Raw genomic sequence first — 25,221 nt, forward strand, 5'->3', positions numbered from 1 at the left:
TTTAATATTTTCTTTTTCTAGCAACTGATACAAGAACTGAATTGGGTTACTATCGATAAACAGTTTTTCAGTTATCTTACACATACGCGATGTTTTGTGCGTGTTATATATATATATATATATATATATATATATATATATATATATATATACAACACGACGCATATATTGCCAATTTACATGGCATTTTGATTACTCCTAATGTTCTTGTCTAATGTAGGCATGTGATATTCATGCCTTTCCCATGGTTAGCGTAGGTGTAACCGGCAATCGAATATGGAGCTCCAGTTTTGTTCCTCGACTTGATTCATATATGTATGTGTGTGTATATATGTGTGCACACAATGGTCTTTCGTTGTTTTAACCAATGCTATGGAGTACCACGTTCTGTGTGCGCGTGATTTTTCCATCGGTGAAGTTGTGGTTTAAGCTCTATTTTAGCCCCGATCAAGATCAAAGACATTCCACCAAGAATCAAATTAACTAATGTGCCCTTCTAAGGCTGCTTTGTACGTACGATTAAAGACGGTTCGATTGGTATTTCTAGCAAACCAAACAATCACTTAGAGGCTGTCTCATTGGTCATTTTAAAACATGTTTTGCATAAAAACATGACATACATAATAGACACGTGTATATTATAGTGATGTTGATTATATCAACAATATGGCTGAAGGGAAATACTTCAGTGGAGCTGTGTACATTGTAAATACTTATACCGCAGGGTCTCAGATACACTGAATTGAAAAACTTCGATTAACTAATATCCATACAATTATCAGACAAATATTAAAGCTAATGTATAGGAGCAAGGAAGGTAACTCCAATAAGATTAGGTGATCGAAAGGCTGTTCAATATAGACATTAGTATGTAGTAGATAAACATAACTGGTTCCTTTCTTTCACTCATACATTAATGATTTGGATGCTTTCGCACCCAAAATTATCAGCGTACACATACAAACTATCACATATGCAATATGATTGTCAGGTGTTTTTATACACAAAACGGTGTTTAAATGCCGCCTTATCTTAACACACAAATGTACTAATATATTATAGTGTTCAACTTTCGATTGCTAGTTTCTGTTTTGTAAGTATGCTAAAGTGCGCAGATGATATTGCAACTCTTTTCGTATAGCGCAGCTTCCCCGTTTGCTCTCTCCCTCTCTTTCTCATTAAACCAACTTGATATCACCCACCTATTGATGGATGATAGCCTATAATCACGAAGTCGCGCAAATCGCTTACTGCGGGTTGAATGAATGAAATATATATATATTAGTTTCAAAGGCCACAAATGTATAATATGCCCTATCAATTTGTCCTTTTTACATTTCATTTGGTCACTTATGCAGAATTGATCTCTTTATTCCAATCTTTTTGCGGTAAAAACGAAAAGTTTCTATGTAGTAAATTTTGATAGCTGACTGACTGATCGTGGTAAGGAGTGGGGGAAATAATGTGCTCAGTTCACGTGAGTCATCAAATGAGTGCACGTGCAAAGTGCACCGATAGTAGTATGGTGTTTTACTATAGAAGATATACATTGACAAATAATTGATTTTTTTTTTCCTTTTATTTTTATTATGCTGACTAAATGTTTTCATGTATTGGGATTTTTAAAATGCTCATTTAAAGTGATGTATAACGTTCAAACCCCCAAATCATCTATATTGCAGCACACCTTGTAAGCAGAGGCGTGCCATCCGTGACCAACCTCGCTTTTTTTTTTCTTTTTCATTTATTGTACTTGTGACTTGATGCACTTTAAGACAGCAGAATGTTATTTGTAGAATAGATGGCAGGTCGTAGTTTTCATAAGAGGTAACACTAGTAGTAGCGTGAACGCACAAATCACAACTTTAAGATGATATACATGGCCAAAAACTAGACACGACAGCCAAATCTCCCTCAGGGAAGCGAGTAGCTAGCCCTAAACACAATATATATATATATATATATATATATATATATATATATATATATATATCGTATACATGGTTATGTGTATTGTGTATATAGACATTCCACTTGTAAATGTGTTCATACGTTATATGCATACATGTGTATACTGTGCATAAATATGTGACGTGCACGTATTGGTTGCATAGATATTTTGTACTATAAATGTATGCCAAAATGATACATAGATGTGTAGGCATACGCACTGTTCGTAGGGTTAGATTATACACAAAAACATCGCAGTTTACTGAATAAGACGTTTGGCTCGATCGACGGAAGAGAGAACTCAGTACACAAATTGTACGTGCGTATATATATGTATTATATATAAGTATACGTATGTGTGTATGTATGTACGTATGTATATGTATGTATATATGGGTATATATGTGTATATGTATATATACGAGTGTGTATGTATATATATATATATATATATATATATATATATATATATATATATAAAAGTATATTGGCTGTGTGGTAAGGAGGTTGCTTCCCAGCCACATGCTTGGGCAAGTGTCTTCTATAACCTCGGGCCCACCAAAGCCTTGTGAGTGGGTTTGGTAGACGGAAACTGAAAGAAGCCTGTCGTAATGTGTATGTATATGTGTGTGTGTATATTTGTGTTGTCTGTGTTTGTCCCACTACCATCGCTTCACAACCGATGTTGGTGTATTTACGTCCCCGTAACGTAAGAGTTCGGTAAAAGAGAGCGATAGAATACGTACTAGACTTACAAAGAATAAATCCTGGGGTCAATTTGTTCGACTAAAAGCGGTGCTCCAGCAAGGCCGCAGTCAAATGACTGAAACAAGTAAAAGAATACAAGTATATGTATATACAAGTGTATACGTATATATATATGTATATTTAAGTATATATATATATATATATATATATATATATATATATATATATATATATATATATATATATGTATCAAGTATATTGGATAGATACTATCTCTTAGTGGGTTGAATTCTCAACCCCTAACTCTCGCATTATATATACATATATATATATGCAAGTATATATGTATATATACATATATATATATACAAGTATATATACATATATATATATACAAGTATATATGTATATATACATATATATATACAAGTATATATGTATATATACATATATATATACAAGTATATATGTATATATACATATATATACAAGTATATATGTATATATACATATATATACAAGTATATATGTATATATACATATATATATACAAGTATATATGTATATATACATATATATATATATACAAGTATATTTGTATATATACATATATATATATACAAGTATATATGTATATATACATATATATATATATACAAGTATATATGTATATATACATATATATATATATACAAGTATATATGTATATATACATATATATATATATACAAGTATATATGTATATATACATATATATATATATATACAAGTATATATACATATATATATATATATACAAGTATATATGTATATATACATATATATATATATACAAGTATATATGTATATATACATATATATATATATACAAGTATATATGTATATATACATATATATATATATATATATACAAGTATATATGTATATATACATATATATATATATATACACAAGTATATATACATATATATATATATACACAAGTATATATGTATATATACATATATATATATATACAAGTATATATGTATATATATATACAAGTATATATGTATATATACATATATATATATATACACAAGTATATATGTATATATACATATATATATATATACAAGTATATATGTATATATACATATATATATATATACAAGTATATATGTATATATACATATATATATATATACAAGTATATATGTATATATACATATATATATATATACAAGTATATATGTATATATACATATATATATATACAAGTATATATACATATATATATATATGCAAGTGTATATGTATATATATATATATATATATACAAGTATATACATATATATACATGTATATATATATACAAGTATATACATATATATATACGTATATATATATATACAAGTATATACATATATATACACGTATATATATATACAAGTATATACATATATATACATGTATATATATATACAAGTATATACATATATATACATGTATATATATATACAAGTATATACATATATATACATGTATATATATATACAAGTATATACATATATATACATGTATATATATATACAAGTATATACATATATATACATGTATATATATATACAAGTATATACATATATATACATGTATATATATATACAAGTATATACATATATATACATGTATATATATATACAAGTATATACATATATATACATGTATATATATATATACAAGTATATACATATATATATACATGTATATATATATACAAGTATATACATATATATACATGTATATATATATACATGTATATATATATACAAGTATATACATATATATACATGTATATATATATACAAGTATATACATATATATACATGTATATATATATACAAGTATATACATATATATACATGTATATATATATATACAAGTATATACATATATATACATGTATATATATATACAAGTATATATATATATATACAAGTATATATATATATATACAAGTATATACATATATATACAAGTATATACATATATATACAAGTATATACATATATATACAAGTATATATATATATATATATATATATATATACATATATATATATATATATATATATATATATATATATATATAATGATTCTCTTACACATTCCTTGATTATCAGCGTAATTATAGGTAATAAGTGTTACTCTCAGTTCTTGATACGGTCGTAAATTCCATATCTACTCTGATGTGAAAGATGCTGGTTACTTACTGTGTGTATATGAGCTTTTCATAAGGATCTTACAGGGTGTGTCTGTTTTTTTTTGTGTAGGGATCTTGCCCCAAGTTCCATTATCATGTGGCGTGTCTGCACTCTCATATATTGCTAGTGTTTTCCTCTCTTTATTCTAATTATACTCTGTTGTCAGTTACTTCACTCAAATTTCTGTCATGTAAAAACGTTAAGCATACTCCATTCTCACACATTCGATACAGACCTACACATTCACACACAGCTGCTTTCTTGCTCGTCTAAGAGACTACGGTATTGATACTTGTCATTCAATAAAAAGGATATCAGTTAGCCGCCTGTCATCTATTATTGTTTATTTTACCGAATCATTTTGTGTTCCGTCTTTAGCATGTGTGAACGACTTGTTCAGTTAATTTGCCTGGGTATTTTGTTTTTGTTTGATATTTCAATATTTTGTGTTTATGGTATCCATCTTGATATTTATCTTTTTTTCAATTTTTCACTTTTTCTTTTGGTGAAATATTAATTGTTCTAATCAGTTTTAAATTGGCAAACTCACTACTTTGGTTGGGGGTACAATCGATTCAACTGATGTCAATAACATTGGGTGTAAATTCGAACCTCTCGTAATAGAACTGAAAAAATATGTTTTAGGGCATATTTCCTTTATTGAAGGGCGTCCCTTTGTGACTTTTATTGCAGTCAACCCAATCCTATATCAATAGGAATATTTCTTCAGTCCAGTACTAGATTTCCGTCTTTAAAGTGACCTTCTATGAATTGAGTTTATCTTCTACCAAATGTAGTAATATTTGCTTGTTTAACCCGAACTTAGCCCTAATTCATCATATATAATCAGACGAGGGATAGTTGGCTGTTTCTAAGAGATCAAGCGACCACCTGCTTTTCTTAAATTACTCGAAATATTTTTCATTGCCTTAAAATTTCAGTGAAATATTTTTTCATTACTGGTTTATATTGATAAATACAAAATTTTAGTCTTAAAAGGAGTACCTGTTATTTCAAATTTAGGAAAAGAATTCATTGTTCATTTGATAAAATTTTCAGACCTTTTCATCTTTTTCCTAAATTTATAAATCACTTTCAGATCTGGCAAACACTTTTGCCCATCTTATCTTCTAAAGCTTGCAGTTTTGATTTTACTCCTTATGTGATATGAAAATTTAGATTTAAATACTTCAATTATTTAATATAATGCCTTTTTCCTCTTGGAATATAGTGTTTTTATTTTGTTCAAGAATTTGGAAAGAATATAAAAAGTATATATTGAATGACATTTGAGTTGAGAAACTTCGTGCTTGAAGAAACTCTAGATGATTTCAGGTGTGTATGTAATTTAGTCCATGTAGCCTAATAGACGTATGTCTAATAATCTGTTTGTCAATCACAAATTTGTTATTGCAGTGATAAGCTAGGTAACCTCCCCTGTCAAGTGCCTAAGACTACTTTATTTTGATCTTAACATTAATTTTTCTCATACATTAATTTCGGTTTCTTTTTATACTAGTCATCAATGTAATGTATTAATCAAATATAAAATTACTTTCGTGTATAGTTTTTTCTTTTGCTTGCTTGTTTGTTTTTTTTCGTGCCTTCAATATTTCAAAACGACTTTTGCTACCAGTTAAGGGAGATAATTTGAACGTGACACCCTAAATTCCATGTTTTAAGAGGCCAAGATAAATTTTAGTGATAGCTTGTTTTGTCATTTGTCCCATATTGTTTTCGTTGGTTCTCAGAATTAATGTGGATATATATGTTAATAGGTATAGACACCTACTTGTATATAGATGGGGGATACATTTGCGCAGTTAGGTCGAGCGCTTTTATATGCATGTATGTATATATTAACTTTCCATTCTGTCCCTCACTTTCTCATTAACTCTTGACACTCCCTTGCCTGTTCCGTACCATACCTCCTTCTCAACAGTGTCTAGCCTGTCACTATCCACTACCACCCACTCACAACTGTATAGATCTTTTTCTCTAATCTTTTATCTCCACCCCTCTCTCTCTCTCTCTCTCTCTCTTTCTCTCTCTCTCTCTCTCTCTCTCTCTCTCTCTCTCTCTCTCTCTCTATTTTCTCTCTTTCCAGTTCAGTTTTTTGGGGTCGCTTGAGGCACTTAGTCTTGCGATTTGCAAGGTGACCTCACTGGTACTGATGTCACACACACAAAAAAGAAAAAGATATTCCTTGTAAAGTGCTTTACATTAGGAAAGAGGGCACTCGAATGTGGTCAAGTTTTCCAACTCAGCGTCCAAACAATGCCAACATGGAAAATTGCTGTTGAATAATGACGTACATAAATATACAGCATCATTTTTGCGTTCACTTAACATGTTTATACAGCTTGAACAAGACTACAATGGAGAAGAGTTTCTACAACTGGATACTCTTCCTGTAGCCAACCTTCATGTGTTTCTAAGAAATAATTCCCTTGTCTATCAAACTACAACAGCCCGTACTTAAGAGAACTGGAGATTATCAATTTGAACAAACCTTTTGTTTCCAACCCTGGTGCAACATATTCCAGATGTGCATTCACATAAAAAATGTATAAGAATTAGTGTGTGTGCGCATGTAGCATAAGCCTACCAACCACATGGTTTCAACTTCAACACTTGACCAAGTGTCTTCTATAGCCTCAGGTCAAGAAAAGATTTCTGAGTGAATTTGAATGAAAAGCAAAAGAAGCCCCTTGTGTGCTTGTCTACTTGTCTTAACATCACACAGTAGTTGTAAATGAGTTTCATCATCACAGTGCAATGTCCCTCATTTCTATACTTCTCAAAAAGAAAGGGTCGATCAAAAAGTTGTATTAGCTTGGTTGAAAACAGTTTAGAGTTGGTAACAGGAAGACCATATACTCAAGTAAGTGTGGAAAAGTAGATACTAAACAATGTAATTGGATGTATGTGTGTGTAATTGTATGTATGTATGTGCATGTGTATCTGTATCAGTGTGCACTAATGCAAGTGCATTCATGTACATGCATCTGTGTATGCTTATGTATTTGTATATGTGTCTATATATATACACATGTGACATTAAAATTGAAATTGTTCAAAATAACAATACAAATTTATATTAAACTAAGGACTACAGTTTGCACTTTGTCTAATATTAATTAATATTTCAGGGTTAATACCCTTTTCATCATGAGAAAATGAAGGGTGGTGACCTTTGTGACATCTACACAAAATAACCATATTTCCATTTAGCAGAAAACATTCCACCAAGTTATGTTGAAAATTTGCCATTTAATCATTTCACTACCATATTTCTTTTGAAATACGCTGGCTTTGTTTAAACCTTTCAAATAATGCAAGTAGCTTGCTTACCAACTATATGGTTCCGGGTTCAGTCCCACTGTGGTACCTTGGGCAAGTGTCTTTTACTAAAGCCTTGGGCTGACCAAAGCCTTGTGAGTGGATTTGATAGATGGAAACTGAAAGAAGCCCATCGTATATATATATATATATATATATATATATATATATATATATATATATATATATATATATGTGTGTGTGTGTGTTTGTCTCCCCAACATCGCTTAACAACTGTGTTTACATCCCCGTAACTTAGCGGTTCGGCAAAAGAGACTGGTTGAATAAGTACTAGGCTTATGAAGATTAAGTTCTGGGGTCAATTTGCTTGACTAAAGGTGGTGCTGCAGCATGGCCACAGTCAAATGACTGAAACAAGTAAAAGAATTAAAATAGTATTTGGAGCATTAACATGAAAATTTGATGGAAGGTTTTTTTCATTTAGATCACTTTAAGATAGGAAGTTTGTATCAGAGAACCAAAAGTAGTCTCAGGCAGCTTGGTATCAAAAGGGTTAAGACTTCGCTGTTGTGTCTTAACATTTTGAACTCTTTTCTACCTAAAAGAAAAAACTTCTTGTACTTGGCACACGGGTTTGATTGCTCACAAAGTGCTACTTGTATCATAGTTGTGTTTGACTAGACAAGCTTCTTCATCAGGCCTACCTGGTGAGTAGTGTTGCTAAAATCTCAGCTGAACTAATACAATACTTATCAAAAGTCTAATGAACCCAATGTAAGGTCAGTAATTTGCTAATACTCAGAAAATTTGGGTCAGTGTCCAGCCTACTGAGTTACAAAAGCATGTCCCTTGGAACCAGGGGAACAGCCTGGGCTCAAGGCAGCCAGACTAGAACAACTCTGAGGTCACCTGTGCATACTTCCAAAAATTAATCTTTTAGCATTCAAATTACTCAGTCAAAAGTAATGCTTATCTATTCACAATGTTTTGAATTAATCATGCATTATCTCATAGTTTTGAGATTTCAGTGATGCGGTTATTTTTAGATTAACATTGTAGGATAGACGTGAGAGGCTGGATATGGCCAGTTTAAGTGTTGAAAGGCTTTAGGGGAGTCAGCTTCAGTCAGTAAATCAGATCAGAAGAGAATTTGGTGGAGCTCACTGATATCACAGTCATCTTGAAGAGAGAATGATGTAGTGAATGGACCCCAAACTGAGATGCTGGCAAGATTACTCTCCATAATATGTCTGGAGCATGAATGGTGGTTCTTTGAGGTTCCTCTGTAGAAAAGGCTGAAACATCTGGTCATGTTGTAAGGAAACAAATAAAATATTTTGTGTGTGTGTGATATATAGGCATGTCTTGAGTTTTAAAGTAAATTCAGAGGCCTTAGTATACAGTTTCTTTTTCCCTTCCTATAGCCACATTTAAAATGAAGAACCTTACATGATGTTTGAATTATATCCACGATGAAAAATTTATTAGAAACCAGAAAAAGATGTTTGATAATCCTGATTACCAAAAACTTTGAATCCTATAACATTTAAGGATAAAATATTTTAAACTAAATAATTCTTTTGATAGGTGTTGTTGTGTGTTAAGTTTGCATCCACATGATTCTAGGTTCAGTCCCTCTGCGTGGCACCTTGGGCAAGGATCTTCTGCTATAGCCCTAGGCTAACTAAAGCATTGTGAGTGGATCTTATAAGCAGAAACTGAAAGAAGCTTGTCACATGCTGTCTCCTTGTTTCATAGTTGTAAACGAATGTCACCATCATGAAAGTTGTCATTCATTTTTAGTCCTCCATGAAATCATGTCTGGTCTTGCAAAAATATTAACTTATTTGGAAACAGCTGAAGCACAGTGGTAGGAAGGGCATCTAGCTGTAAAAAAAATTCATGTCAAGAAATTGCATCTACCCACACCAGCATAGAAAAGTGAATGTTGAAGTGATAATGATTTTATGTTCACCATACTTTAGTTTGTATTTTCTGAGTCCAATATTTTAAACAATATTTCTTTTATTGAATTAAATTTTCTTTCATGTTCATCCTTCATCTTTGCTACTCAATCAATACTGAATTTTTCCTCTTTTTTTTTTTTTTTTTCTAGTGTGGTATGGGTGTAAATTTGGACATTTTCTATGCCGTGTTAATACACCTAAATGATGCTTTGATAGTGATATAAAATGAGAGTGTGAAGTTAAAGAATAATAAAAGCTTTCTTACACAGTGACCTTGAAGACAGATGCATTGGTCAGTAAAACCTATTTTTTATTACAAGAAAGCTAATGGTTTTGTTTCTTGAATTTGAGGCTTTCATTTTATTTGGTTTAAATATTTTTATTTTCATAAAACATTGGGTAACTATGCAACTTTTAGACTTGCTTTAAAGCTGTCTCAATCCTAGGCAAGCAGTTATGTTCTTGATCCAATAGCATGATGCAATTGTATATGAATACACAACCGTATTGTCGGTAATCCAATGCATTACACTGCGCTGTAATGCATCGACTGTTAACTAAAAGTAGTTAACCAATAGCCAACTAAATTACATTACAGGTCATTTAACCCTTTAGTGTTCAGATTAATCTGTTAAATGTAATACTTTTTTCACTCAAATTGTTTTGAATTAATCATACATTATCTTACAGCTTTGAAGTTTCAATGGTGTGATAGTTTATTCTTAGAATGTCAATGTAGGTTAGGTGTGAGGGGCTAGATATGGCCAGTTTGAATTTAAAACATGTAGGATATTTGGGCTGGATATGGCCGGCTTAAACACCAAAGGGTTAATGTTTTGCCAGGTTTATTAGAGGATCAGACAAAATGTTTAGGTATCTGTTTTTTGTCCTTTGTTCTGAGTGCAAATCCTTCCTAAGATCAAATTTATTTTCTGTCTTTCTGGAGAGGTCAATGAAATATAATATCAGTTATGTACTGGGATCAATTCGGCAAAAACTTTCTCTCAGAATGTGTGGCCTTGTATATTAGAAGTGGACGTTGTTTAATACAGCAGGTACTTTTATTTTATTGAAGTGATGTTAAAATGTATTAATAATACTTTATCCTTTCAACAAGGTATTAATATACAAGTGAAATTAGGAATCTGTAACAACTTTTGAATTTGAAGGAAAAAGAAATGTTATATTATTATACTAATTACCTAAGCATTACATTTTAGTATACAAGAAAATAAAACCTTACCAAGGCCCATCCTAAATAACTCAGCCTACTTCATACACTTACATTTTTTTTAAGTGCTTAAGTAGGGAGCAATTATTTACAAAATAGCAACTTCTCTTACGTTAGCAGTGAATATTTTGGGAAGCCAAGCCTTTGTTTATTTGCAGTTACATTTAGAGGAGTCTATTATTTGCTATTACATTTAGAAGAGTCTATTATAACTCTAACCATCATATGCAAAATGAATAGGGGTTAAAAATGAACATCTTAAATCAGTTTAAAACATATACGAAGGTTATATAAGTTAGGTATATATTGCTTTATTTGGTTTTGAGATTGGGGTCTTCAGCCATAGAACAATTTAGATATATAATGCTAATTTTCTATGCTATGGCTTGATGACATTACAATATGATAGCAGGTTTAAGGACCACATTTTTGTTAATAAATTTCATTTTTGGCTACAATTCTATGGTTTTGTGTCTTACTCCATCACCAACTACTACAAAGTATACTGGATGTACTTTACTGTAGAACCAAAACAGGTTTCCATTCCCTTGATTAGACCATGTGTTCCTCTTGAATCTATATCTTATTAGGACTGCAATCTCTCGGCATTGTTAGAGCATTGGAAAAGCTGCTTTGCAGAATTTGTTTTAACTCTTTACATTCTGAATTCAAATCCTACTATGATCAACTTTCCCTTTAATTTCTCTGAGGTCAGTAAAATGAAGTACCAGTCAAGTGCTGGTATTAATGGTATTTACTAACTATTCACACTCAAAATTGCTGGCATTGTGCCTATGTCAGAAACTTGTTGCTTCAGTGAGAACCATTCTAACCATATTCCAACTGTGGAATGTTGAAATTTTTTTTTAAATGTATTAACATTGAAGGCAGACACTGCCTGACTGCTCAAATGTATTCATTAAACAATATAGTCTTGTTGTGGTCTTCTGTATTAGGAAGAGTAAATCTTGTTGTTTGCTTATATGTATTTGGAATGTCAAAGACCTGTGGGAACATCCCACTTTTGGCTGGAGGAATTTGCAGGAAGGAAGTCTAGGTGAAATTAGGATTGCAACAAGGTTGTTAGCTCAGTACTCACTCCACCATTAACTCTTCTAATACCAACCTGTTTGTATCATAGAACCAGAGCTATGAAATACATTTTTAATTTAAGGTGATCCAAATTAAAATCTTTCATCAGAATTTCATGTTGATGCTCCAAATTTAAATAAAGAGCTGTTTTATAAGTTAATTGAAACCAGGGCTTTGTATTTTAACAGAAATATAACAAAAGGCTTAATCAATGCTTACACCAACAATTTATCCTAAATAATGTGACAGACTGTATGACGCATGCGTACGAACAACCATGCTACATGGCAGTGAAACATGGGCTGTAACTGCTGAGGACATACGTAAGCTCGCAAGGAATGAAGCCAGTATGCTCCGTTGGATGTGTAATGTCAATGTGAATACCCGTCAGAGTGTAAGTATCTTGAGAGAAAAGCTGAACATTAGAAGCATCAGTTGTGGCGTGCAAGAGAGACGATTGCGCTGGTATGGACATGTGGTGAGAATGGAGGAGGATAGCTGCGTGAAAAAGTGCCACACCCTAACAGTTGAGGGAACCCGTGGAAGAGGTAGGCCCAGGAAGACCTGGGCTGAGGTGGTGAGGCAAGACCATCGTACATTGGGCCTCACCGAGGCGATGACTATGGACCGAGACCTTTGGAAATGGGCTGTGCGTGAGAAGACCCGGCAAGCCAAGTAAGATCGTTGCCAGTGCCCCTGGACTGGTTCTTGTGCGGGTGGCACATGAGATGCACCATTTTGAGCGTGGCCGTTGCCAGTACCGCCTGACTGGCTCCTGTAGGATTTTCGAGCGAGATCGTTGCCAGTGCCCCTGGACTGGCTTGTGCGGGTGGCACATAAAAGACACCATTTCGAGCGTGGCCGTTTTCGTGCGGGTGACACGTAAAAGCACCCACTACACTCTCTGAGTGGTTGGCGTTAGGAAGGGCATCCAGCTGTAGAAACTCTGCCAAATCAGACTGGAGCCTGGTGTTGCCATCCGGTTTCACCAGTCCTCAGTCAAATCGTCCAACCCATGCTAGCATGGAAAGCGGACGTTAAACGATGATGATGATGAATGTGACACTATTCCAATGATGGATACTTCTGACTAGCTTTCAATTCAACTTGAAAATTATGATTTTTGGTAAACTGCCATTTAAACTGAAGTTTTGAATGTAATATTTTTAAATATTCTTAAATGAAGTTATCACAGTATCAACTGGATCAATTACACACCACCAGTCACAATGCATTTCCAATTTTATCAAAAGGATTAATAATTCTTATAATTTCATAAGAATATTGGATAAATGAAATAATTATTCAGTTTTAATCCTTTTGATACCAACTCACCATAACCTAATTAACTGTCTTACAAAATTTTAAATGTTTACCCCTTTAGCATTTGGATTACTCTATCAAATGTAATGCTTCTTTATTCACATTGTTTTGAATTAATCATACATTATCTCTTAGCTTTGTGATTTTAATGATGCAATTGTTTTTAAAATAACATTGTAGGGTAGGTGTGAGAGGCCTGATTTGTCCAGTGTGAATTTAAAATAGGAAGAATATTTGGGCTGGAAATGACCAGCTTGTTGATTTAAAGGGTTAAATTAAAACTACCCATCATGATTTTTATGTTAGTCTTCATGTTCCAAATACCGACTTATTGAAAAAGTTTGTCATTGTGCTTAAGTTCCTCCAAATTTGAGTTACTTTAAAAAAAAATTAGGTGCAGGAGTGGCTGTGTGGTAAGTAGCTTGCTTACCAACCACATGGTTCCGGGTTCAGTCCCACTGTGTGGCACCTTGGGCAAGTGTCTTCTACTATAGCCTCGGGCCGACCAAAGCCTTGTGAGTGGATTTGGTAGACAGAAACTGAAAGAAGCCCGTCGTATATATATATATATATATATATATATGTGTTTGTGTTTGTCCCCCCACCATCGCCTGACAACCGATGCTGGTGTGTTTACATCCCTGTAACTTAGCGGTTCAGCAAAAGAGACCGATAGAATAAGTACTAGGCTTACAAAGAATAAGTCCTGGGGTCGATTTGATCGACTAAAGGCGGTGCTCCAGCATAGCCGCAGTCAAATGACTGAAACAAGTAAAAGAGTATCTTAGAAGTTTTAGAAATTTAGTTATAAGAGGATTGAATATAAAGATGTTAAAATGAAACATTTTGGATTAGGATAATCTCAGATGGGTTGCTGTCAAAGGGGTTATAAGGGAAGCATTCTCTGAGGGAAACACTTTCTATTATGGTAAACCCTAAAAATAGTAACTCTTGACGAAGACCATTGAAAAATTTTAGAAGTAATAAAATTAGAATTAGGAATTTCCTGGTGAGAATGTTGGTTTTTGAGAAGCTTCAGGGAATTTTATTTTTAATTTCTACTTTGACATTGCTATAGTCATTTTGTTGTACCTTAGGGACAAGGCACATAAATTCCACTACTTTGCCAATCAGGTCCATTAATAATTTACAGTGGAGGGTTGGGTAAGTTGCTTTGCTAAATATATATGAAGGCCTAAATTTTCAAAAGCTCCTCCAGCATGAAAATGCTTAAAAATTGTGGGGTTGAAGGGGAGGGGCATTTATTTTTATCTTTGCTTGTTCCAGCCATAGGATTGTTGCCATACTAGAGCACTGCTGTCAAGGGTTTAGTTGATTATATTAATTCCAGTCCTTTATTTCTGTCTTATTTTATCTATTTTATTTATCAAGTTATGAGATGTAAAGGAATACAACACAAATAGTAGATTGACATAAACATACACATTTACATATTTCAGATGCATGTGTGCACACACACACAAACACTTCTGCATATATTCTGCCTACCAAATTCTACTTATAGTGTTTGATTAACCCAACGTACCAAACTGTATATCAGTTTTATTTAAAGATTCAGATTACAAATATGGAACTTAAACTAGCAACTTGTAACACAAATAGAAGTGGACCCATTTTTAAAATTCATTAAATTTTGGCAAAAAAGATACTTTTTCCTAAGTTATAAATTAGAATGGGTTTAGTTTTAAATGCAAAAGTGACTGTGGTAATGAAGCTTGATTCCCTACCTCAGTCCTGTGTGACACCATGGGCAATTATTTGATTATAACCTTTGTCCAACCAAAGCTTTTTGCATGTATTTGGTAGATGGACATTGAAAGAAATCTATCATATATAATATATATATATGTGTGTGTGTGCTCTTTGTCCTGACATGGTATGATAATTGTGAATGAGTATCACAGTCATACCAGCAGTGTCATTTATTTCTAATCTACAAAAACATCTGGCTATAAGGAGATATCTTACATGGAGACAGATTTGGGTACGTGACAAGAAGGGTATCTGACTGTGCTTCAATAAACTCTCTGAGCCACGCAAGCATGGAAAAGTGGACATTAAAACAATGATGATGGGTCTGTTATATTAAAGCATTCACACAGCAACTGTATTTTAATATTCAAATACTGTTGATCAACCCTAAGTCTGTCTCGGTCAAGCAAATGTGATTTTAGGCATTCCAGTTTTTTAACCCTTTAACATTCAGATTTCTCTGTCAAATATTATACTTATTTATTCCACATTGTTTTGAATTAATCATGCATTATCTTACCTTCAAGATTTCAATGATGACCAGCTTTTGTGGTACTGTCCCACCCATGCTAGCTAGCATGGAACACAGATATTAAATGATGATCATCATCATTTATATTTAGAATGACATTGTAGGGTAGGTATGAGGGGCCAGATCAGGCCAGTTTCAACATAAAATGGGTAGAATATTTAGGCCGAATATCGCCAGATTGAATACTAAAGAATTAAATGTCTAGACTTCCAGTATCAAGTGTATCCTTTAAAATGATAAAGAATGATTTGAGGAACATGTAGCTAAAATTTCTTGCTTTCAACTGATGTGAATTGGTGGGATATTTATTTAGCTATAAACATGAAATACAAATACTTCTTGATTATGAAAAATGTTTTATAAAGGCAGTGGCAGTTATCCACAGCAAACCCAAATCCAGGTTGACATGGGAGGGAGCAGTAAGGTTAAATTTTGGGGTGTTGAGCCTCAAAGATGACATGAAACAGCTTTGAGAACTGTCATGACCTGCTGTACTGGTAACTTGTTCAGCCCATGGTAACTTGAGGGAACAGTGATTTAAGTGACTTTTGGTTATGTTAAGATATTGTATAAATGAAGAACAGATTAGTCGCAAGCTATCTCCTTCAGTTGCCATACTTACTTAAAGTGGATTCAAGTTATTTAAATTATCCACATCAGTTTTTTTCTATAGTTCAACATAATGTTGGTTGCTATATTGTGTTGTGGCTTTCGATCAAATTCTTAATCTTTTCTGAACTTGCTTCTATTTCATACACCCTTGGCGCTCAATCTAGTCTGGTAGGAAGTTCCTGGAGGGGAAAAGGACTAGCTTGGACAGGCTCATCAAACCTATGCCAGGCATGCATATGTAGACATGAGGATGAACATTACTCCTTTTAAATGTATTTTATAGCATCAAGCCAGGTCTGACAAAGCAGCCTATGATCAGACATTCCAACCATGACTACCTTACCTTTATATATCAAGCACAACATTATTCAATTTTAAGATGGTAGGATGTGGTCTAAAGGAGATTTGACTTATTTCTAGCAAATTAAAGCTTCATTCACCCTTGTAATTATACCTAAACCAGATTAACCCTTTAGCATTTAAACCAGCCATATCCGACCCAAATATTCTACTCGTTTTTTTGTGCAAACTAGCTGTATCTGACCTCTCACACCTACTCAACAATATCATTCTAAAAATATACAATCACATCGTTGAATTTTTGAAGCTTTGAGATAATGCATGATTAAACCAAAACAGCGTGAATAAATAAGCATTGCTTTTGACAGAATAATCTGAATGCTAATGGGTTAATTTAAAGAAAATATATGAACATAGGTTTCTTCCATTGTTACAAGTCCAGAAATAAGTAGGAAGGAGCCTCCATATTTCAATTTGGATGTGGGGTAACATTCATTTTTTACCATACCCACATGGGTCAAATGGAATTTGTTGAGGCAGATTTTCTATGGCCAAATGTACTTCCTGTCACCAGCCCTTGCTTGTTTCCAATTAAGGTAATATTTAACCATGGCCAGACATGTTACATAGAAGATAAGAAATGAAGTAACAAATTTATACCACAACAGACTTCTTTGAGTTTGCATTTACCATGTCCACAAACAAGACTTTACACAACCTTGGAATGTTGTAGGCACTTGGCCAAGATGCCATATGGCGGGACTGAATCTGAAACGATGTGGTTCGGAAGCAAGCTTCTTACCATACAGTCATACCTGTAACTATTGGCGGTCTCACCAGCACTTCATATATATTTTGTTAACCCCAGGAAGGATAAAAGTAGAATGTGAATTTAACACAGAGGTAAAACTAGCCTTATGTCTTACCTAGAAATTATTGCTCAGGTCCCACAACTTAAGAGAGATACAAGGCCACAGATTTTGAGGGAGGTGGGGTGAGTTTTACCCAATTACTTGACTGGTATTTCACATATTCCCTTTCAATGATGAAAGGTAAAACTGATCTTGGTGGGATTTGAACTCAAAATGTAATGAGCTGAAATAGATTTTGCAAATCAATTACCCAGTAACCTACTCATTTTATCATCATGAATAATTCTAATTTTATGCAAACCCAGCATAGTAGTATTAATAATAATAAAATAGGGATGATCATAATTTTTAGCAAAGGTAAAAAGACGAATTAACCCTTTTTACCATCCCAGGCTCTATGACACAAACTTACCATCTTAAGACAATTTACAATCAGATTATTAACTATGATAATAGGTACAAGCATGGCTGTCAGGTAAAAAGTTTGCTTCCCAACCATGTAGTTTGGGGTTCGGTACTACTGCAGGACACCCCAGGCTACTCTAGGCCTTTTGAGTGGTTTTGGTTGAAAGAAACCATGTGTGTGTGTTACTGCTGTCTCCTTGCTTTGACATCATGTGATAGTTGTAAATGTTACCATCATGCAAGTGGTATCCTTCATCTCTAGGCTTCTGTGAAAACATATTTGGTCATTGGGAATATTACCTTACTTGGAAACAGGAGGGGATTGGTAAACAGGAGCACCCAGCTGTAGAAAATTCAATTCAGCCAAACCCCACCTCCTCCATATGTAAGCATTAGAAAAGTGACTATTAAAACAATATATACAATTTTTGTCCATTTAAAAACACATTCAGGAATTAAAGTACTGTAGTTTTGCAAATGAAAACGACTTTCTTGTATTAAAATTTATTGACAGTTTTGTGACTTCAAATTAATTTTGTACTAAGCTGAATTCAACTTGATTTAGGTTAACCAGGAAATAGTTTATATTAAGATTAAAATATTTCAGGTATTTTTCTCTATTTTATCATTGGAAATCTTGTCATTCCTGAGATTGTATTGTATTTTTTGGGAGACATATTTTCTTCCAAGACTGTTTGTAGTAAATGTGTATGTATGCATGCATGCATACACACCAGTACTTTTTACATAGCATCAGCATCAATGCTTTTTATATGGCACTTTGGTTTTTAGGATATCAATTCTGTTGTGGTGGGTGGGTCTTCTTCAGCATTTTGAGATCAGACTTCATCCCAGGTCTTCCTGGATCTCACTCTTCCTTAACTTACCTCTACTTTAAGTGATCAACACTTTATGCAACTGTCCTCATCAATCCACATAATGTGACCAAACCAGCACTGTTTCCTCTCTTGAACAATGCATATAAATCACACACACATTTTTTTTTAATGTTTTCCCAAGCACATGCACCTATGGGTGTAATTACAGGCAGAGTTGTGAAGTTCAGGTAAGGCTGTGTGGTTAAGAATCATGCTCCCCAACTATGATTTTGGGTTCAGTTTCTCTATTTGGCATTTTGGGCAAATGACTTCTATTATAGCCCTGCTCTGGATGTATTTGGTTGGCTGACAGCTTGTCATAAATGTGTATGTGTGTACATGCTTGTGTGTTTGTATAAACCTTTGTATTGACATCATGTGATGCTTGTAAATGGGTATCAATCAGGCTTATTCATTTCTAATAATCAGCCCAAAAAAATGCCTAGTCATGGGGAAATATTAACCTTTTAGACATTTAGAAATAAGGGTTGGTGATAAGATCTTCTGGTTGTAGAAAATCTGCCTCAACAAATTCCATCTCACCCATGCAAGCATGGAAAATCAGAATTTAACATCCACTTTCCATGCTGGCACATGTTGGAGGGTTTGATATGGAGCTATCAGGGAGCTGTCCAGACTCCAACTGTTTGTTGTGGCAGCCATAGACATTAAATAATAAAACTACATACATACATATTTAGGTGATAGATTGTTCATCCATTTCAATGATAAGTATTCAGGTGTTCTTTCAGCTTTATTTAACATGTTTAAATATTCTGAAATTATGGATAACCTAAATGTAATTTACAGTGGGACGATAAATACAACACTGGTGTGCTGGGTTAGAGGTACAATGAGTGTGTGTGTGTGCGTAAATAGATATCATTTCATGCAATGGTTCTCAACCAGGGTGTATATGATCCCCGGGTGTCCACACAAGCAAAATAATAAATTGTGTATATAGTAGTATATTAAGGGTCCATGAAAAAATTTTCATTTAGATGCCAACATCATCTCCCTCATTGGACACGAAACTCTGCTTGCGAAGACCTGTTGAGGTAAGCGAAAGCGAAATAGTGATGACACCTGTGCCCTGGCACTTGTGCCAGTGGCACGTGTAAAGACATTCGAGCGAGATCGTTGCCAGTACCTCGACTGGCTCCCATGCAGGTGGCACGTAAAAGACACCATTTTGAGCGTGGCTGTTGCCAGTACCGCCTGACTGGCCTTCGTGCCGGTGGCGCGTAAAAGCACCCACTATACTCTCTGAGTGGTTGGCATTAGGAAGGGCATCCAGCTGTAGAAACTCTGCCAAATCAGATTGGAGCCTGGTGTAGCCATCTGGTTTCCCTAGTCCTCAGTCAAATCGTCTAACCCATAATAGCATAGAAAGCGGACGTTAAACGGTGATGATGATGTATTTATTAGAAGAAACAGCTTGGTTTCTTTCTCTAACATTTTACATTGTCAAATGTTTGAAAAACAAAATAGGAATTTTGAAATAAGTATCTTTAAAACTACTTTTTAAGCATCGAGAATCTGTGGGGTTCACTAGAGTAAAATAGTAATCAAAGGGTACATAGTAAAAAAATGGTTGAGAAACACTGATTTTGTGTATGAGTGTTTAGTTGCTCAATCCATGAAGTTGAGTATTCCAGAGTTACATGTACTTTTAATGTACTTTATTACATAATCAGTTTGCGACAAGGTTGGGCCTTTGAGTTATTGGTATTGTCAATCAGATATACTTGTGCAGTTTTTTTTTTTTTCTTCACCTATTCAGTTTCAAGTCACAAGATTTGGATTGACCAGAGGCTGAAGTACTTGCCCAAGATGTTACACAGCGGGTTCAGATTTAGACCTCATGATTGCAGACCAGGCATTTTAACCATGTTGACAATGCTGCAGCCATGTGTATGCATCATCATCATCATTTATCCCATTTACCATGCCTGGTCTGCAATCATGAGGTCTAAATCTGAACCCGCTGTGTAACATCTTGGGCAAGTACTTTAGCCTCTGGTCAATCCAAATCTTGTGACTTGAAACTGGATGGTTCAATAGGGTCTGGCAAGCTAAAAGTCTGCTTTAACATAGTTTTATGGTTGGATGCTTTTATATGACAATGGCATTAGTGTGGTCATGAACTCACAAAACAAGACCCCCCCCCCAATCAAAAGGAATAGTATCAAGGGATGTGGCTTTACACTAGGTGATGAGAGGCTAAATTATAATAGAGGGATAAGAACAGGCACCTTGAGCACATCTTCTAACTATAGCTCTAGGTTGACCTTGTGAATTTTGCAAAAGGGAAAGAAGCCCATCTTGCATGGGGGAGGTCTGACCTTGTCTTGACTTCACATGATGGCTATGACACAGCTACATGTCACTGTCATGTAGCTGTGTCATTTTATTTTCATTTGTCTCAGAAATAAATGACACAGAATTGGCAACAGGAAGGGCATCCAGACATGAAAAATCAATGTCTGATTAATGCTACATGGGAAAGTGGCTATTAAAAAAGGGTGATAAAATGATGTGCGTGTATACATATATATGTGTATATGTACGTACATAAAAGCATTAACTGAAAATAGTTCAAATGATTCTAAAATTACATAAATGAATGAGATATACAACTGCTTTATTAGCCAGCTTTGAATTAGTATTGTGTTGAGATATTTCATGTTTAGAGATATCTGTACACTACTATATGCAGTAGTTCTGCTACAATATATAGTAGAGAGAAGTGTGTTGTTCTTTTGATTTCATTTCTCACTTCAGGTTTAAATCCTGCCATGATTGCCATGCTTTTTTTTTTTATTTTTTTTTTTTGTTATTCCTTAAATGTCATATTACATCTTGGGGTTATTTCATACATCAGTACTTTTAAGTGACTTTTGTCTTCATTGTTAAAAAAAAAATTAAGGGCTGCTGTTGTAACTAAACTCACTCAGCTTATCATGGACCCTAGTGCTCATAAGACTGAAGCTTTACTTGTTTTCCAAGGCATATAAATGGCTGGAATTACAACACTACCCAACTCCCTGAAGAGGATGAATGGGATGCCAATCCATACCAGTTAATTTTGCAGTTATTGCTGGATGACATAGTTGAGTGAACTGGAGCAATGTGAAATGAAGTGTTGTGCTCAAGAACACAACACTCTGCCTGGTCTGTGAATCGAAATCACTATCTAATGATTTAAGTGCAGTGCCCCTTACAACTAGGTTGTGTATCTTTATAGCAAGAGGACTGAGTGCTTTATGCTCTTGTGGACAAATTACTGGATGTTATGAAAAAAACTGAGACTGTCATGGTTGGAATGGCAACTGATTAGTGTAGGTTGTAATGGAGTTCCTTGAAATTTTGTCTTTCACCTGTCACATGTGGATACATTGAAACCCATTAAATTTCAGCTGTGCTTTGTATCTCTCACTCACTTGGATAACGTTTAACAAAGTGGGTTGCTTTTAATCATCTACCTAAGTTTAAATTTACCCGATGAAATCAGATTTTTTTGCATGGTGTAATCAGACTAGTCATCCTGCTGAAACAGCTGTTGTGAACCTTTAAAATCCATTTGTGTTCTTTATATATATGTGTGTATATATATATATATATATATATATATATATATACATACACCATGAACCCCCATAGATTCCATCTACCAAACCTAAAGTTAAGGCTTCACAGATTACCATTATGATTTCTCTTATACATTAAAAAATGTTTTTAGCATGTTATATATTTCTACAATAATTAGGATTAAATACATCAGAGTATGTTTTGCTGCCACCCTCACTCCCATTTTAACTGACAATCCTAAAATGTGTACCTGCCAAGTATTGCCAGAGAAGGGAGTCTTTTTATTAGTGACCTTCTACCAGTATATGAAATCATTATTGACTATGACAAAAGAGATTTACAGGGACATACACACACCAACACAAATTGTCAAGCAGTGGTAGGGAACAAATTCAGGTTCAAAGATACACACACATTAATGTGTGTGTGTGTGTGTGTGTGTGTGTATGTATATATATATATATATATATATATATATATATATATATATATATAAAATTAAACATAGGTCATCGAACAAACATTAAAATGAGTTAACTTTATATACAATATCAAACCTCCAACATACATCATATATAAATAAATATTACCATGGCTTTCATAATATATAAATCAAAATATAAAATATATGACATACAAATACAGAAAACCACTAAGGTAAAAATATACATATATGCGAAAAAAAGCACATAGAGGAACGTCCCATCAAAAAAACAACTAAAAGTTTATAAAATAATTTAAAAGACTGAAAATATTGAGAAAGGGGGTAAACAAAAAGTAAATCGATGAAAAGGTTATATTTACTTCACTCATACCAAAAGGTAATAATCCATGAGTAAAAAACCACGAGAAACTTTTCTTTTCTTTTTTTTCCCCCCTTTTCAAAATCAAAAAAATACGTCCATACAAAATATAATAGTTCAAGAGTAAGGATCCACCAATTAAAGCTAGGCATCATCTGTGGCCATTTCAGGAGCACATCACCATACATTGCAATTGATGCCTATCACAGTAATGGCCCCCTCGTCAGGATGAAAAGAGAGATAGGACACATACACAGGACCAGGTAATGTAACTATGGTGATGTGCTCCCGAAATGGGCATAGATGATGTTTAGTTTTAATTGGTGGATCCTTATTCTTGAACTATTCTGTATGGACGTATTTTTTTGATTTGGAAAAGAAAAAGGTTAACTCATTTTAATGTTTGTTCTATGACCTATGTTTAATTATCCTTGCCTCATTTATTTGAGGACTTCTTTGCAGTCTTATTTACTCTTTGTCTCTTTTGAAAGAAACAATAGTTATTCTTGATGTATTATATATATATATATATATATATATATATATATATTTTAATATATATGTCAGTAAATGGTGGGGTTGTGTTAACCGCACGTGGAGAAATAATATTTTTTTTCCTATATATATATACACACACATACACAACATACAATGAGCTTCTTTTAGTTTCCATCAGCCAAATCCACTCACAGAGCTTTGGCCAGCCTGAGGTTATAGTAGAAGATGCTTGCCCGAGCTTCCATACACTATCTGTGGTGTCAGTGATATCAGCAAGCCCCCTCCCCCAAAGTTACTGGCCTTGTGTCTATATTAGAGATAAAATAATCATTATAGTAAAATTATTATATTGTGGAATTTCATCCTTTCAAGGGACAAAAAATACACTACCAGTCAAATACTGGTTGGACAACTACTCCAACCACTTCAAAGCTTTGTGCCAAAATTAGGATTATTATATTTCATGTCTTCACATTGAGTTCAAATTCCATTGAGGTTGACTTTACCTTTCATCCTTTCAGGGTTGATAAATTGAGAACCAGTTGACTACTGGAGTTAATGTAATCGGCTAGTCCCCTCCCACCAAATTTCAGGCCCTTTGCCTTCAGTAGAAAAGATTATTATTATTATTATTATTATTATTATTATTATTATTATTATTATTATTATTATTATTATTATTATTATTATTATTATTATTATTATTATTAAGGTTGAAGTGGCAGCATTCTGAGTTCAAATTCTGCTGAGATTGAGTTTGCCTTTCATCCTTTTGGGGCCCATAAAATAAATACCAGTTTAGTATTGTGGCCCATATAATCAACTGGCCCCCCTCCTCCAAAATTTCAAGACTTGTACCTATAATAAAGATTATTATTATTATTCCCTACCAGCTGTTAAAGGTCATTATGCCAACCTCCACTCCTGCCCCCCAACTGCTTGGGGTGGGGGGTGGGGGGTCACCAGCTTCATAACTCCTGCCCCTTCTCCCATCTACTTGTCACCTATATCAAATAATTCTCTCTGCTTCCTTACTCCCCACACCCAATCACCTCCATGAACTAATTCTCCCCTCCCCTCCCTCCAACTCTACCATAGCTCCCTTCCTCCTCCTCCTCCTGTGCAGAAGGTAAAAAGTTGA

At 33.7% G+C, this 25,221-nt stretch overlaps 1 protein-coding gene across 2 annotated transcripts in view; it reads left to right on the plus strand.

Moving 5' to 3' along the window:
* LOC128249599 (uncharacterized) overlaps nucleotides 1-25,221 on the plus strand; it is a 41,443-nt gene that overhangs the window by 2,692 nt on the left and 13,530 nt on the right. The window contains exon 2 of one of the 2 annotated variants that reach the window (XM_052973566.2): nucleotides 10,320-10,462. The exons of the other annotated variant lie outside the window; for it this stretch is intronic. The gene's annotated coding sequence lies outside the window, so the exon portion shown is untranslated. The remainder of the gene's footprint in view (nucleotides 1-10,319; nucleotides 10,463-25,221) is intronic. 2 annotated transcript variants of the gene reach the window in all.

This window comes from Octopus bimaculoides, chromosome Z, assembly GCF_046866305.1.
Source record: "Octopus bimaculoides isolate indiv1 chromosome Z, ASM4686630v1, whole genome shotgun sequence".
Lineage (NCBI taxonomy): Eukaryota > Metazoa > Mollusca > Cephalopoda > Octopoda > Octopodidae > Octopus > Octopus bimaculoides.